Source organism: Capricornis sumatraensis, chromosome 7, assembly GCF_032405125.1.
Source record: "Capricornis sumatraensis isolate serow.1 chromosome 7, serow.2, whole genome shotgun sequence".
Classification (NCBI taxonomy): domain Eukaryota; kingdom Metazoa; phylum Chordata; class Mammalia; order Artiodactyla; family Bovidae; genus Capricornis; species Capricornis sumatraensis.
In genome coordinates, this window is record NC_091075.1 from 2,500,127 (window position 1) to 2,510,641 (window position 10,515).

Below are 10,515 nucleotides of genomic sequence, written 5' to 3' on the forward strand. Positions count from 1 at the left end.
GCCTCTCGGGATTCCTCTCCCGTCGATACCGGGGCCAAAAACCTTGTGTGGAGTCAGGGCCGGAACCGAGGATTCCCCTCAGGGGCTGACATGGATCTTTGGGTACTTCTGGAGTCTCCCCAGGGACGTCAGGCTTAGTGACGAGTCGGGGCATGCACGTGCGCTTTCCTTCCAGGCTTTAGCAGCAATGTCACGCTTCCCGTCGCGTGGATCAAAGGATCTGTGGTTTTCCCTCGAGGCTTTCCCACAGGGCTGTCCCACGTGCCACCGTGGTGTGAGTCGATCCTCGGCGTGAAAGATGAGCCAGTGCAGGGCAAAGAGGTTCTTCTGGAATGGACTGAGACATCTGGGGGACTCTTGGAATGGTGGTACGACCATGGAGTTCCTCTCGCCTTTCCTGTTGAGAGTGCCTCCTCTTGAGATGCGACGGGAACGCCGGGAATTCTTTCCCGTTGAAAGCAGGGAAAGGATCCCTCATCTCGAGCTACGAGGGGGAAACGGGGCTCCTCTGGATGTGGGCGGGACCATCGTGCTTCCTCGCGAGTGGAGACGGGTATGGCGGTGAACTTCTTGAGTTGCAGCAAGGGTGTGAAAGACCCTTTCGAAGTTCCAGAGGTTAGGTGTCATTAGTCTCCAGACGCCTCATCGGAAATAGGCCTCATCTCGCCTGGAAGGGAGAACTTCCTGGATTTTCTCGAGTTGCGGCAGGTGTTCTCGAGTTACGACGGGGACCTCAGGGACCCGCCCTGGTGGCCTTAGGAGAGGCCAGTCCCCATGCGAGTTGCTAGGGGGCCTCTCGGGATTCCTCTCCCGTCGATCCCGGGGCCAAAAACCTTGTGTGGAGTCAGGGCCGGAACCGAGGATTCCTCTCAGGGGCTGACATGGATCTTTGGGTACTTCTGGAGTCTCCCCAGGGGAGTCAGGCCTCGTCTCGAGTGGGGGCATGCACGTGCGCTTTCCGTCCAGGATGTAGCAGCAATGTCACGCTTCCCTTGGCCTGGATCAAGGGATCTGTGGTTTTCCCTCGATGCTTTCCCTCGAGGCTTTCCCACAGGGCTGTCCCACGTGCCACCGTGGTGTGAGTCGATCCTCGGCGTGAAAGATGAGCCAGTGCAGGGCAAAGAGGTTCCTCTGGAATGGACTGAGACATCTGGGGGACTCTTGGAATGGTGGTACGACCATGGAGTTCCTCTCGCCTTTCCTGTTGAGAGTGCCTCCTCTTGAGATGCGACGGGAAAGCCGGGAATTCTTTCCCGTTTAAAGCAGGGAAAGGATCCCTCATCTCGAGCTACGAGGGGGAAACGGGGCTCCTCTGGATGTGGGCGGGACCATCGTGCTTCCTCTCGAGTGGAGACGGGTATGGCGGTGAACTTCTTGAGTTGCAGCAAGGGTGTGAAAGACCCTTTCGAAGTTCCAGAGGTTAGGTATCATTAGTCTCCAGACGCCTCATCGGAAATAGGCCTCATCTCGCCTGGAAGGGAGAACTTCCTGGATTTTCTCGAGTTGCGGCAGGTGTTCTCGAGTTTCGACGGGGAGCTCAGGGACCCGCCCTGGTGGCCTCAGGAGAGGCCAGTCCCCATGCGAGTTGCTAGGGGGCCTCTCGGGATTCCTCTCCCGTCGATACCGGGGCCAAAAACCTTGTGTGGAGTCAGGGCCGGAACCGAGGATTCCTCTCAGGGGCTGACATGGATCTTTGGGTACTTCTGGAGACTCCCCAGGGGAGTCAGGCCTCGTCTCGAGTGGGGGCATGCACGTGCGCTTTCCTTCCAGGCTGTTGCAGCAATGTCACGCTTCCCGTCGCGTGGATCAAAGGATCTGTGGTTTTCCCTCGAGGCTTTCCCTCGAGGCTTTCCCACAGGGCTGTCCCACGTGTCACCGTGGTGTGAGTCGATCCTCGGCGTGAAAGATGAGCCAGTGCAGGGCAAAGAGGTTCCTCTGGAATGGACTGAGACATCTGGGGGACTCTTGGAATGGTGGTACGACCATGGAGTTGCTCTCGACTTTCCTGTTGAGAGTGCCTCCACTTGAGATGCGACGGGAATGCCGGGAATTCTTTCCCGTTGAAAGCAGGGAAAGGATCCCTCATTTCGAGCTACGAGGGGGAAACGGGGCTCCTCTGGATGTGGGCGGGACCATCGTGCTTCCTCTCGAGTGGAGACGGGTATGGCGGTGAACTTCTTGAGTTGCAGCAAGGGAGTGAAAGACCCTTTCGAAATTCCAGAGGTTAGGTGTCATTCGTCTCCAGACGCCTCATCGGAAATAGGCCTCATCTCGCCTGGAAGGGAGAACATCCTGGATTTTCTCGAGTTGCGGCAGGTGTTTTCGAGTTACGACGGGGACCTCAGGGACCCGCTCTGGTGGTCTCAGGAGAGGCCAGTCCCCATGCGAGTTGCTAGGGGGCCTCTCGGGATTCCTCTCCCGTCGAAACCGGGGCCAAAAACCTTGTGTGGAGTCAGGGCCGGAAACGAGGATTCCCCTCAGGGGCTGACATGGATCTTTGGGTACTTCTGGAGTCTCCCCAGGGACGTCAGGCTTAGTCACGAGTCGGGGCATGCACGTGCGCTTTCCTTCCAGGCTGTAGCAGCAATGTCACGCTTCCCGTCGCGTGGATCAAAGGATCTGTGGTTTTCCCTCGAGGCTTTCCCACAGGGCTGTCCCACGTGCCACCGTGGTGTGAGTCGATCCTCGGCGTGAAAGATGAGCCAGTGCAGGGCAAAGAGGTTCCTCTGGAATGGACTGAGACATCTGGGGGACTCTTGGAATGGTGGTACGACCATGGAGTTCCTCTCGCCTTTCCTGTGGAGAGTGTCTCCTCTTGAGATGCGACGGGAACGCCGGGAATTCTTTCCCGTTGAAAGCAGGGAAAGGATCCCTCATCTCGAGCTACGAGGGGCAAACGGGGCTCCTCTGGATGTGGGCGGGACCATCGTGCTTCCTCTCGAGTGGAGACGGGTATGGCGGTGAACTTCTTGAGTTGCAGCAAGGGTGTGAAAGACCCTTTCGAAGTTCCAGAGGTTAGGTGTCATTAGTCTCCAGACGCCTCATCGGAAATAGGCCTCATCTCGCCTGGAAGGGAGAACTTCCTGGATTTTCTCGAGTTGCGGCAGGTGTTCTCGAGTTACGACGGGGACCTCAGGGACCCGCCCTGGTGGCCTCAGGAGAGGCCAGTCCTCATGCGAGTTGCTAGGGGGCCTCTCGGGATTCCTCTCCCGTCGATACCGGGGCCAAAAACCTTGTGTGGAGTCAGGGCCGGAACCGAGGATTCCTCTCAGGGGCTGACATGGATCTTTGGGTACTTCTGGAGTCTCCCCAGGGGAGTCAGGCCTCGTCTCGAGTGGGGGCATGCACGTGCGCTTTCCTTCCAGGCTGTAGCAGCAATGTCACGCTTCCCGTGGCGTGGATCAAAGGATCTGCGGTTTTCCCTCGAAGCTTTCCCACAGGGCTGTCCCACGTGCCACCGTGGTGTGAGTCGATCCTCGGCGTGAAAGATGAGCCAGTGCAGGGCAAAGAGTTTCCTCTGGAATGGACTGAGACATCTGGGGGACTCTTGGAATGGTGGTACGACTATGGAGTTCCTCTCGCCTTTCCTGTTGAGAGTGCCTCCACTTGAGATGCGACGGGAACGCCGGGAATTCTTTCCCGTTGAAAGCAGGGAAAGGATCCCTCATCTCGAGCTACGAAGGGGAAACGGGGATCCTCTGGATGTGGGCGGGACCATCGTGCTTCCTCTCCAGTGGAGACGGGTATGGCGGTGAACTTCTTGATTCGCAGCAAGGGTGTGAAAGACCCTTTCGAAGTTCCAGAGGTTAGGTGTCATTAGTCTCCAGACGCCTCATCGGAAATAGGCCTCATCTCGCCTGGAAGGGAGAACTTCCTGGATTTTCTCGAGTTGCGGCAGGTGCTCTTGAGTTACGACGGGGACCTCAGGGACCCGCCCTGGTGGCCTCAGGAGAGGCCAGTCCCCATGCGAGTTGCTAGGGGGCCTCTCGGGATTCCTCTCCCGTCGATACCGGGGCCAAAAATCTTGTGTGGAGTCAGGGCTGGAACCAAGGATTCCTCTCAGGGGCTGACATGGATCTTTGGGTACTTCTGAAGTCTCCACAGGGGAGTCAGGCCTCGTCTCGAGTGGGGGCATGCACGTGCGCTTTCCTTCCAGGCTGTAGAAGCAATGTCACGCTTCCCTTCGCGTGGATCAAAGGATCTGTGGTTTTCCCTCGAGGCTTTCCCTCGAGGCTTTCCCACAGGGCTGTCCCACGTGCCACCGTGGTGTGAGTCGATCCTGGCGTGAAAGATGAGCCAGTGCAGGGCAAAGAGGTTCCTCTGGAATGGACTGAGACATCTGGGGGACTCTTGGAATGGTGGTACGACCATGGAGTTCCTCTCGCCTTTCCTGTTGAGAGTGCCTCCTCTTGAGATGTGACGGGAACGCCGGGAATTCTTTCCCGTTGAAAGCAGGGAAAGGATCCCTCATCTCGAGCTACGAGGGGGAAACGGGGCTCCTCTGGATGTGGGCGTGACCATCGTGCTTCCTCTCGAGTGGAGACGGGTATGGCGGTGAACTTCTTGAGTTGCAGCAATGGTGTGAAAGACCCTTTCGAAGTTCCAGAGGTTAGGTGTCATTAATCTCCAGATGCCTCATCGGAAATAGGCCTCATCTCGCCTGGAAGGGAGAACTTCCTGGATTTTCTCGAGTTGCGGCAGGTGTTCTCGAGTTACGACGGGGACCTCAGGGACCCGCCCTGGTGGCCTCAGGAGAGGCCAGTCCCCATGCGAGTTGCTAGGGGGCCTCTCGGGATTCCTCTCCCGTCGATACCGGGCCCAAAAACCTTGTGTGGAGTCAGGACCGGAACCGAGGATTCCTCTCAGGGGCTGACATGGATCTTTGGGTACTTCTGGAGTCTCCCCAGGGGAGTCAGGCCTCGTCTCGAGTGGGGGCATGCACGTGCGCTTTCCTTCCAGGCTGTAGCAGCAATGTCACGCTTCCCATCGCGTGGATCAAAGGATCTGCGGTTTTCCCTCGAGGCTTTCCCACAGGGCTGTCCCACGTGCCACCGTGGTGTGAGTCGATCCTCGGCGTGAAAGATGAGCCAGTGCAGGGCAAAGAGGTTCCTCTGGAATGGACTGAGACATCTGGGGGACTCTTGGAATGGTGGTACGACCATGGAGTTCCTCTCGCCTTTCCTGTTGAGAGTGCCTCCTCTTGAGATGCGACGGGAACGCCGGGAATTCTTTCCCGTTGAAAGCAGGGAAAGGATCCCTCATCTCGAGCTACGAGGGGGAAACGGGGCTCCTCTGGATGTGGGCGGGACCATCGTGCTTCCTCTCGAGTGGAGACGGGTATGGCGGTGAACTTCTTGAGTTGCAGCAAGGGTGTGAAAGACCCTTTCGAAGTTCCAGAGGTTAGGTGTCATTAGTCTCCAGACGCCTCATCGGAAATAGGCCTCATCTCGCCTGAAAGGGAGAACTTCCTGGATTTTCTCGAGTTGCGGCAGGTGTTCTCGAGTTACGACGGGGACCTCAGGGACCCGCCCTGGTGGCCTCAGGAGAGGCCAGTCCCCATGCGAGTTGCTAGGGGGCCTCTCGGGATTCCTCTCCCGTCGATACCGGGGCCAAAAATCTTGTGTGGAGTCAGGGCTGGAACCGAGGATTCCTCTCAGGGGCTGACATGGATCTTTGGGTACTTCTGAAGTCTCCACAGGGGAGTCAGGCCTCGTCTCGAGTGGGGGCATGCACGTGCGCTTTCCTTCCAGGCTGTAGCAGCAATGTCACGCTTCCCTTCGCGTGGATCAAAGGATCTGTGGTTTTCCCTCGAGGCTTTCCCTCGAGGCTTTCCCACAGGGCTGTCCCACGTGCCACCGTGGTGTGAGTCGATCCTGGCGTGAAAGATGAGCCAGTGCAGGGCAAAGAGGTTCCTCTGGTATGGACTGAGACATCTGGGGGACTCTTGGAATGGTGGTACGACCATGGAGTTCCTCTCGCCTTTCCTGTTGAGAGTGCCTCCTCTTGAGATGCGACGGGAACGCCGGGAATTCTTTCCCGTTGAAAGCAGGGAAAGGATCCCTCATCTCGAGCTACGAGGGGGAAACAGGGCTCCTCTGGATGTGGGCGGGACCATCGTGCTTCCTCTCGAGTGGAGACGGGTATGGCGGTGAACTTCTTGAGTTGCAGCAATGGTGTGAAAGACCCTTTCGAAGTTCCAGAGGTTAGGTGTCATTAATCTCCAGACGCCTCATCGGAAATAGGCCTCATCTCGCCTGGAAGGGAGAACTTCCTGGATTTTCTCGAGTTGCGGCAGGTGTTCTCGAGTTACGACGGGGACCTCAGGGACCCGCCCTGGTGGCCTCAGGAGAGGCCAGTCCCCATGCGTGTTGCTAGGGGGCCTCTCGGGATTCCTCTCCCGTCGATACCGGGGCCAAAAACCTTGTGTGGAGTCAGGACCGGAACCGAGGATTCCTCTCAGGGGCTGACATGGATCTTTGGGTACTTCTGGAGTCTCCCCAGGGGAGTCAGGCCTCGTCTCGAGTGGGGGCATGCACGTGCGCTTTCCTTCCAGGCTGTAGCAGCAATGTCACGCTTCCCGTGGCGTGGATCAAAGGATCTGCGGTTTTCCCTCGAGGGTTTCCCTCGAGGCTTTCCCACAGGGCTGTCTCACGTGCCACCGTGGTGTGAGTCGATCCTCGGCGTGAAAGATGAGCCAGTGCAGGGCAAAGAGGTTCCTCTGGAATGGACTGAGACATCTGGGGGACTCTTGGAATGGTGGTACGACCATGGAGTTCCTCTCGCCTTTCCTGTTGAGAGTGCCTCCTCTTGAGATGCGACGGGAACGCCGGGAATTCTTTCCCGTTGAAAGCAGGGAAAGGATCCCTCATCTCGAGCTACGAGGGGGAAACGGGGCTCCTCTGGATGTGGGCGGGACCATCGTGCTTCCTCTCGAGTGGAGACGGGTATGGCGGTGAACTTCTTGAGTCGCAGCAAGGGTGTGAAAGACCCTTTCGAAGTTCCAGATGTTAGGTGTCATAAGTCTCCAGACGCCTCATCGGAAATAGGCCACATCTCGCCTGGAAGGGAGAACTTCCTGGATTTTCTCGAGTTGCGGCAGGTGCTCTCGAGTTACGTCGGGGACCTCAGGGACCCGCCCTGGTGGCCTCAGGAGAGGCCAGTCCTCATGCGAGTTGCTAGGGGGCCTCTTGGGATTCCTCTCCCGTCGATACCGGGGACAAAAACCTTGTGTGGAGTCAGGGCCGGAAACGAGGATTCCTCTCAGGGGCTGACAGGGATCTTTGGGTACTTCTGGAGTCTCCCCAGGGGAGTCAGGCTTCGTCTCAAGTGGGGGCATGCACGTGCGCTTTCTTTCCAGGCTGTAGCAGCAATGTCACGCTTCCCGTCGCGTGGAACAAAGGATCTGTGGTTGTCCCTCGAGTCTTTCCCACAGGGCTGTCCCACGTGCCACCGTGGTGTGAGTCGATCCTCGGCGTGAAAGATGAGCCAGTGCAGGGCAAAGAGGATCCTCTGGAAAGGACTGAGACATCTGGGGGACTCTTGGAATGGTGGTACGACCATGGAGTTCCTCTCGCCTTTCCTGTTGAGAGTGCCTCCTCTTGAGATGCGACGTGAACGCCGGGAATTCTCTCCCGTTGAGAGCAGGGAAAGGATCCCTCATCTCGAGCTACGAGGGGGAAACGGGGCTCCTCTGGATGTGGGCGGGACCATCGTGCTTCCTCTCGAGTGGAGACGGGTATGGCGGTGAACTTCTTGAGTTGCAGCAAGGGTGTGAAAGACCCTTTCGAAGTTCCAGAGTTTGGGTGTCATTAGTCTCCAGACACCTCATCGAAAATAGGCCTCATCTCGCCTGGAAGGGAGAACTTCCTGGATTTTCTCGAGTTGCGGCAGGTGTTCTCGAGTTACGACGGGGACCTCAGGGACCCGCCCTGGTGGCCTCAGGAGAGGCCAGTCCCCATGCGAGTTGCTAGGGGGCCTCTCGGGATTCCTCTCCCGTCGATACCGGGGCCAAAAACCTTGTGTGGAGTCAGGGCCGGAACCGAGGATTCCTCTCAGGGGCTGACATGGATCTTTGGGTACTTCTGGAGTCTCCCCAGGGGAGTCAGGCCTCGTCTCGTGTCGGGCATGCACGTGTACTTTCCTTCCAGGCTGTAGCAGCAATGTCACGCTTCCCGTCGCGTGGATCAAAGGATCTGCGGTTTTCCCTCGAGGGTTTCCCACAGGGCTGTCCCACGTGCCACCGTGGTGTGAGTCGATCCTCGGCGTGAAAGATGAGCCAGTGCAGGGCAAAGAGGTTCCTCTGGAATGGACTGAGACATCTGGGGGACTCTTGGAATGGTGGTACGACCATGGAGTTCCTCTCACCTTTCCTGTTGAGAGTGCCTCTTCTTGAGATGCGACGGGAACGCCGGGAATTCTTTCCCGTTGAAAGCAGGGAAAGGATCCCTCATCTCGAGCTACGAGGGGGAAATGGGGCTCCTCTGGATGTGGGCGGGACCATCGTGCTTCCTCTCGAGTGGAGACGGGTATGGCGGTGAACTTTTTGAGTCGCAGCAAGGGTGTGAAAAACCCTTTCGAAGTTCCACAGGTTAGGTGTCATTAGTCTCCAGATGCCTCATCGGAAATACGCCTCATCTCGCCTGGAAGGGAGAATTTCCTGGATTTTCTCGAGTTGCGCCAGGTGCTCTCGAGTTACGACGGGGACCTCAGGGACCCGCCCTGGTGGCCTCAGGAGAGGCCAGTCCCCATGCGAGTTGCTAGGGGGCCTCTCGGGATTCCTCTCCCGTCGATACCGGGGCCAAAAACCTTGTGTGGATTCAGGGCCGGAACCGAGGATTCCTCTCAGGGGCTGATATGGATCTTTGGGTACTTTTGGAGTCTCCCCAGGGGAGACAGGCCTCGTCTCGAGTGGGGGCATGCACGTGAGATTTCCTTCCAGGCTGTAGCAGCAATGTCACGCTTCCCTTCGCGTGGATCAAAGGATCTGTGATTTTCCCTCGAGGCTTTCCCTCGAGGCTTTCCCACAGGGCTGTCCCACGTGCCACCGTGGTGTGAGTCGATCCTGCGTGAAAGATGAGCCAGTGCAGGGCAAAGAGGTTCCTCTGGAATGGACTGAGACATCTGGGGGACTCTTGGAATGGTGGTACGACCATGGAGTTCCTCTCGCCTTTCCTGTTGAGAGTGCCTCCTCTTGAGGTGCGACGGGAACGCCGGGAAGTCTTTCCCGTTGAAAGCAGGGAAAGGATCCCTCATCTCGAGCTACGAGGGGGAAACGGGGCTCCTCTGGATGTGGGCGGGACCATCGTGCTTCCCCTCGAGTGGAGACGGGTATGGCGGTGAACTTCTTGAGTTGCAGCAAGGGTGTGAAAGACCCTTCCGAAGTTCCAGAGGTTAGGTGTCATTAGTCTCCAGACGCCTCATCGGAAATAGGCCTCATCTCGCCTGGAAGGGAGAACTTCCTGGATTTTCTCGAGTTGCGGCAGGTGTTCTCGAGTTAAGGCAGGGACCTCAGGGACCAGCCCTGGTGGCCTCAGGAGAGGCCAATCCCCATGCGAGTTGCTAGGGTGACTCTGGAATTCCTCTCCCGTCGATACCGGGGCCAAAAACCTTGTGTGGAGTCAGGGCCGGAACCGAGGTTTCCTCTCTGGGGCTGACATGGATCTTTGGGTACTTCTGGAGTCTCCCCAGGGGAGTCAGGCCTCGTCTCGAGTGGGGACAGGCACGTGCGCTTTCCTTCCAGGCTGTAGCAGCAATGTCACGCTTCCCGTGGCGTGGATCAAAGGATCTGTGGTTTTCCCACGAGGCTTTCCCTCGAGGCTTTCCCACAGGTCTGTCCCACGTGCCACCGTGGTGTGAATCGATCCTCGGTGTGAAAGATGAGCCAGTGCAGGGCAAAGAGGTTCCTCTGGAATGGACTGAGACATCTGGGGGACTCTTGGAATGGTGGTACGACCATGGAGTTCCTCTCACCTTTCCTGTTGAGAGTGCCTCCTCTTGAGATGCGACGGGAACGCCGGGAATTCTTTCCCGTTGAAAGCAGGGAAAGGATCCCTCATCTCGAGCTACGAGGGGGAAACGGGTCTCCTCTGGATGTGGGCGGGACCATCGTGCTTCGTCTCAAGTGGAGACGGGTATGGCGGTGAACTTCTTGAGTTGCAGCAAGGGTGTGAAAGACCCTGTCGAAGTTCCAGAGGTTAGGTGTCATTAGCCTCAAGACACCTCATTGGAAATAGGCCTCATCTAGCCTGGAAGGGAGAACTTCCTGGATATTCTCGAGTTGCGGCAGGTGTTCTTGAGTTACGACGGGGACCTCAGGGACCAGCCAAGGTGGCCTCAGGAGAGGCCAATCCCCATGCGAGTTGCTAGGGGGCCTCTGGGATTCCTCTCCCGTCGATACCGGGTCCAAAAACCTTGTGTGGAGTCAGGGCCGGAAACGAGGATTCCTCTCAGGTGCTGACATGGATCTTTGGTTACTTCCGGAGTCTCCCCAGGGGAGTCAGGCCTCGTCTCGAGTGG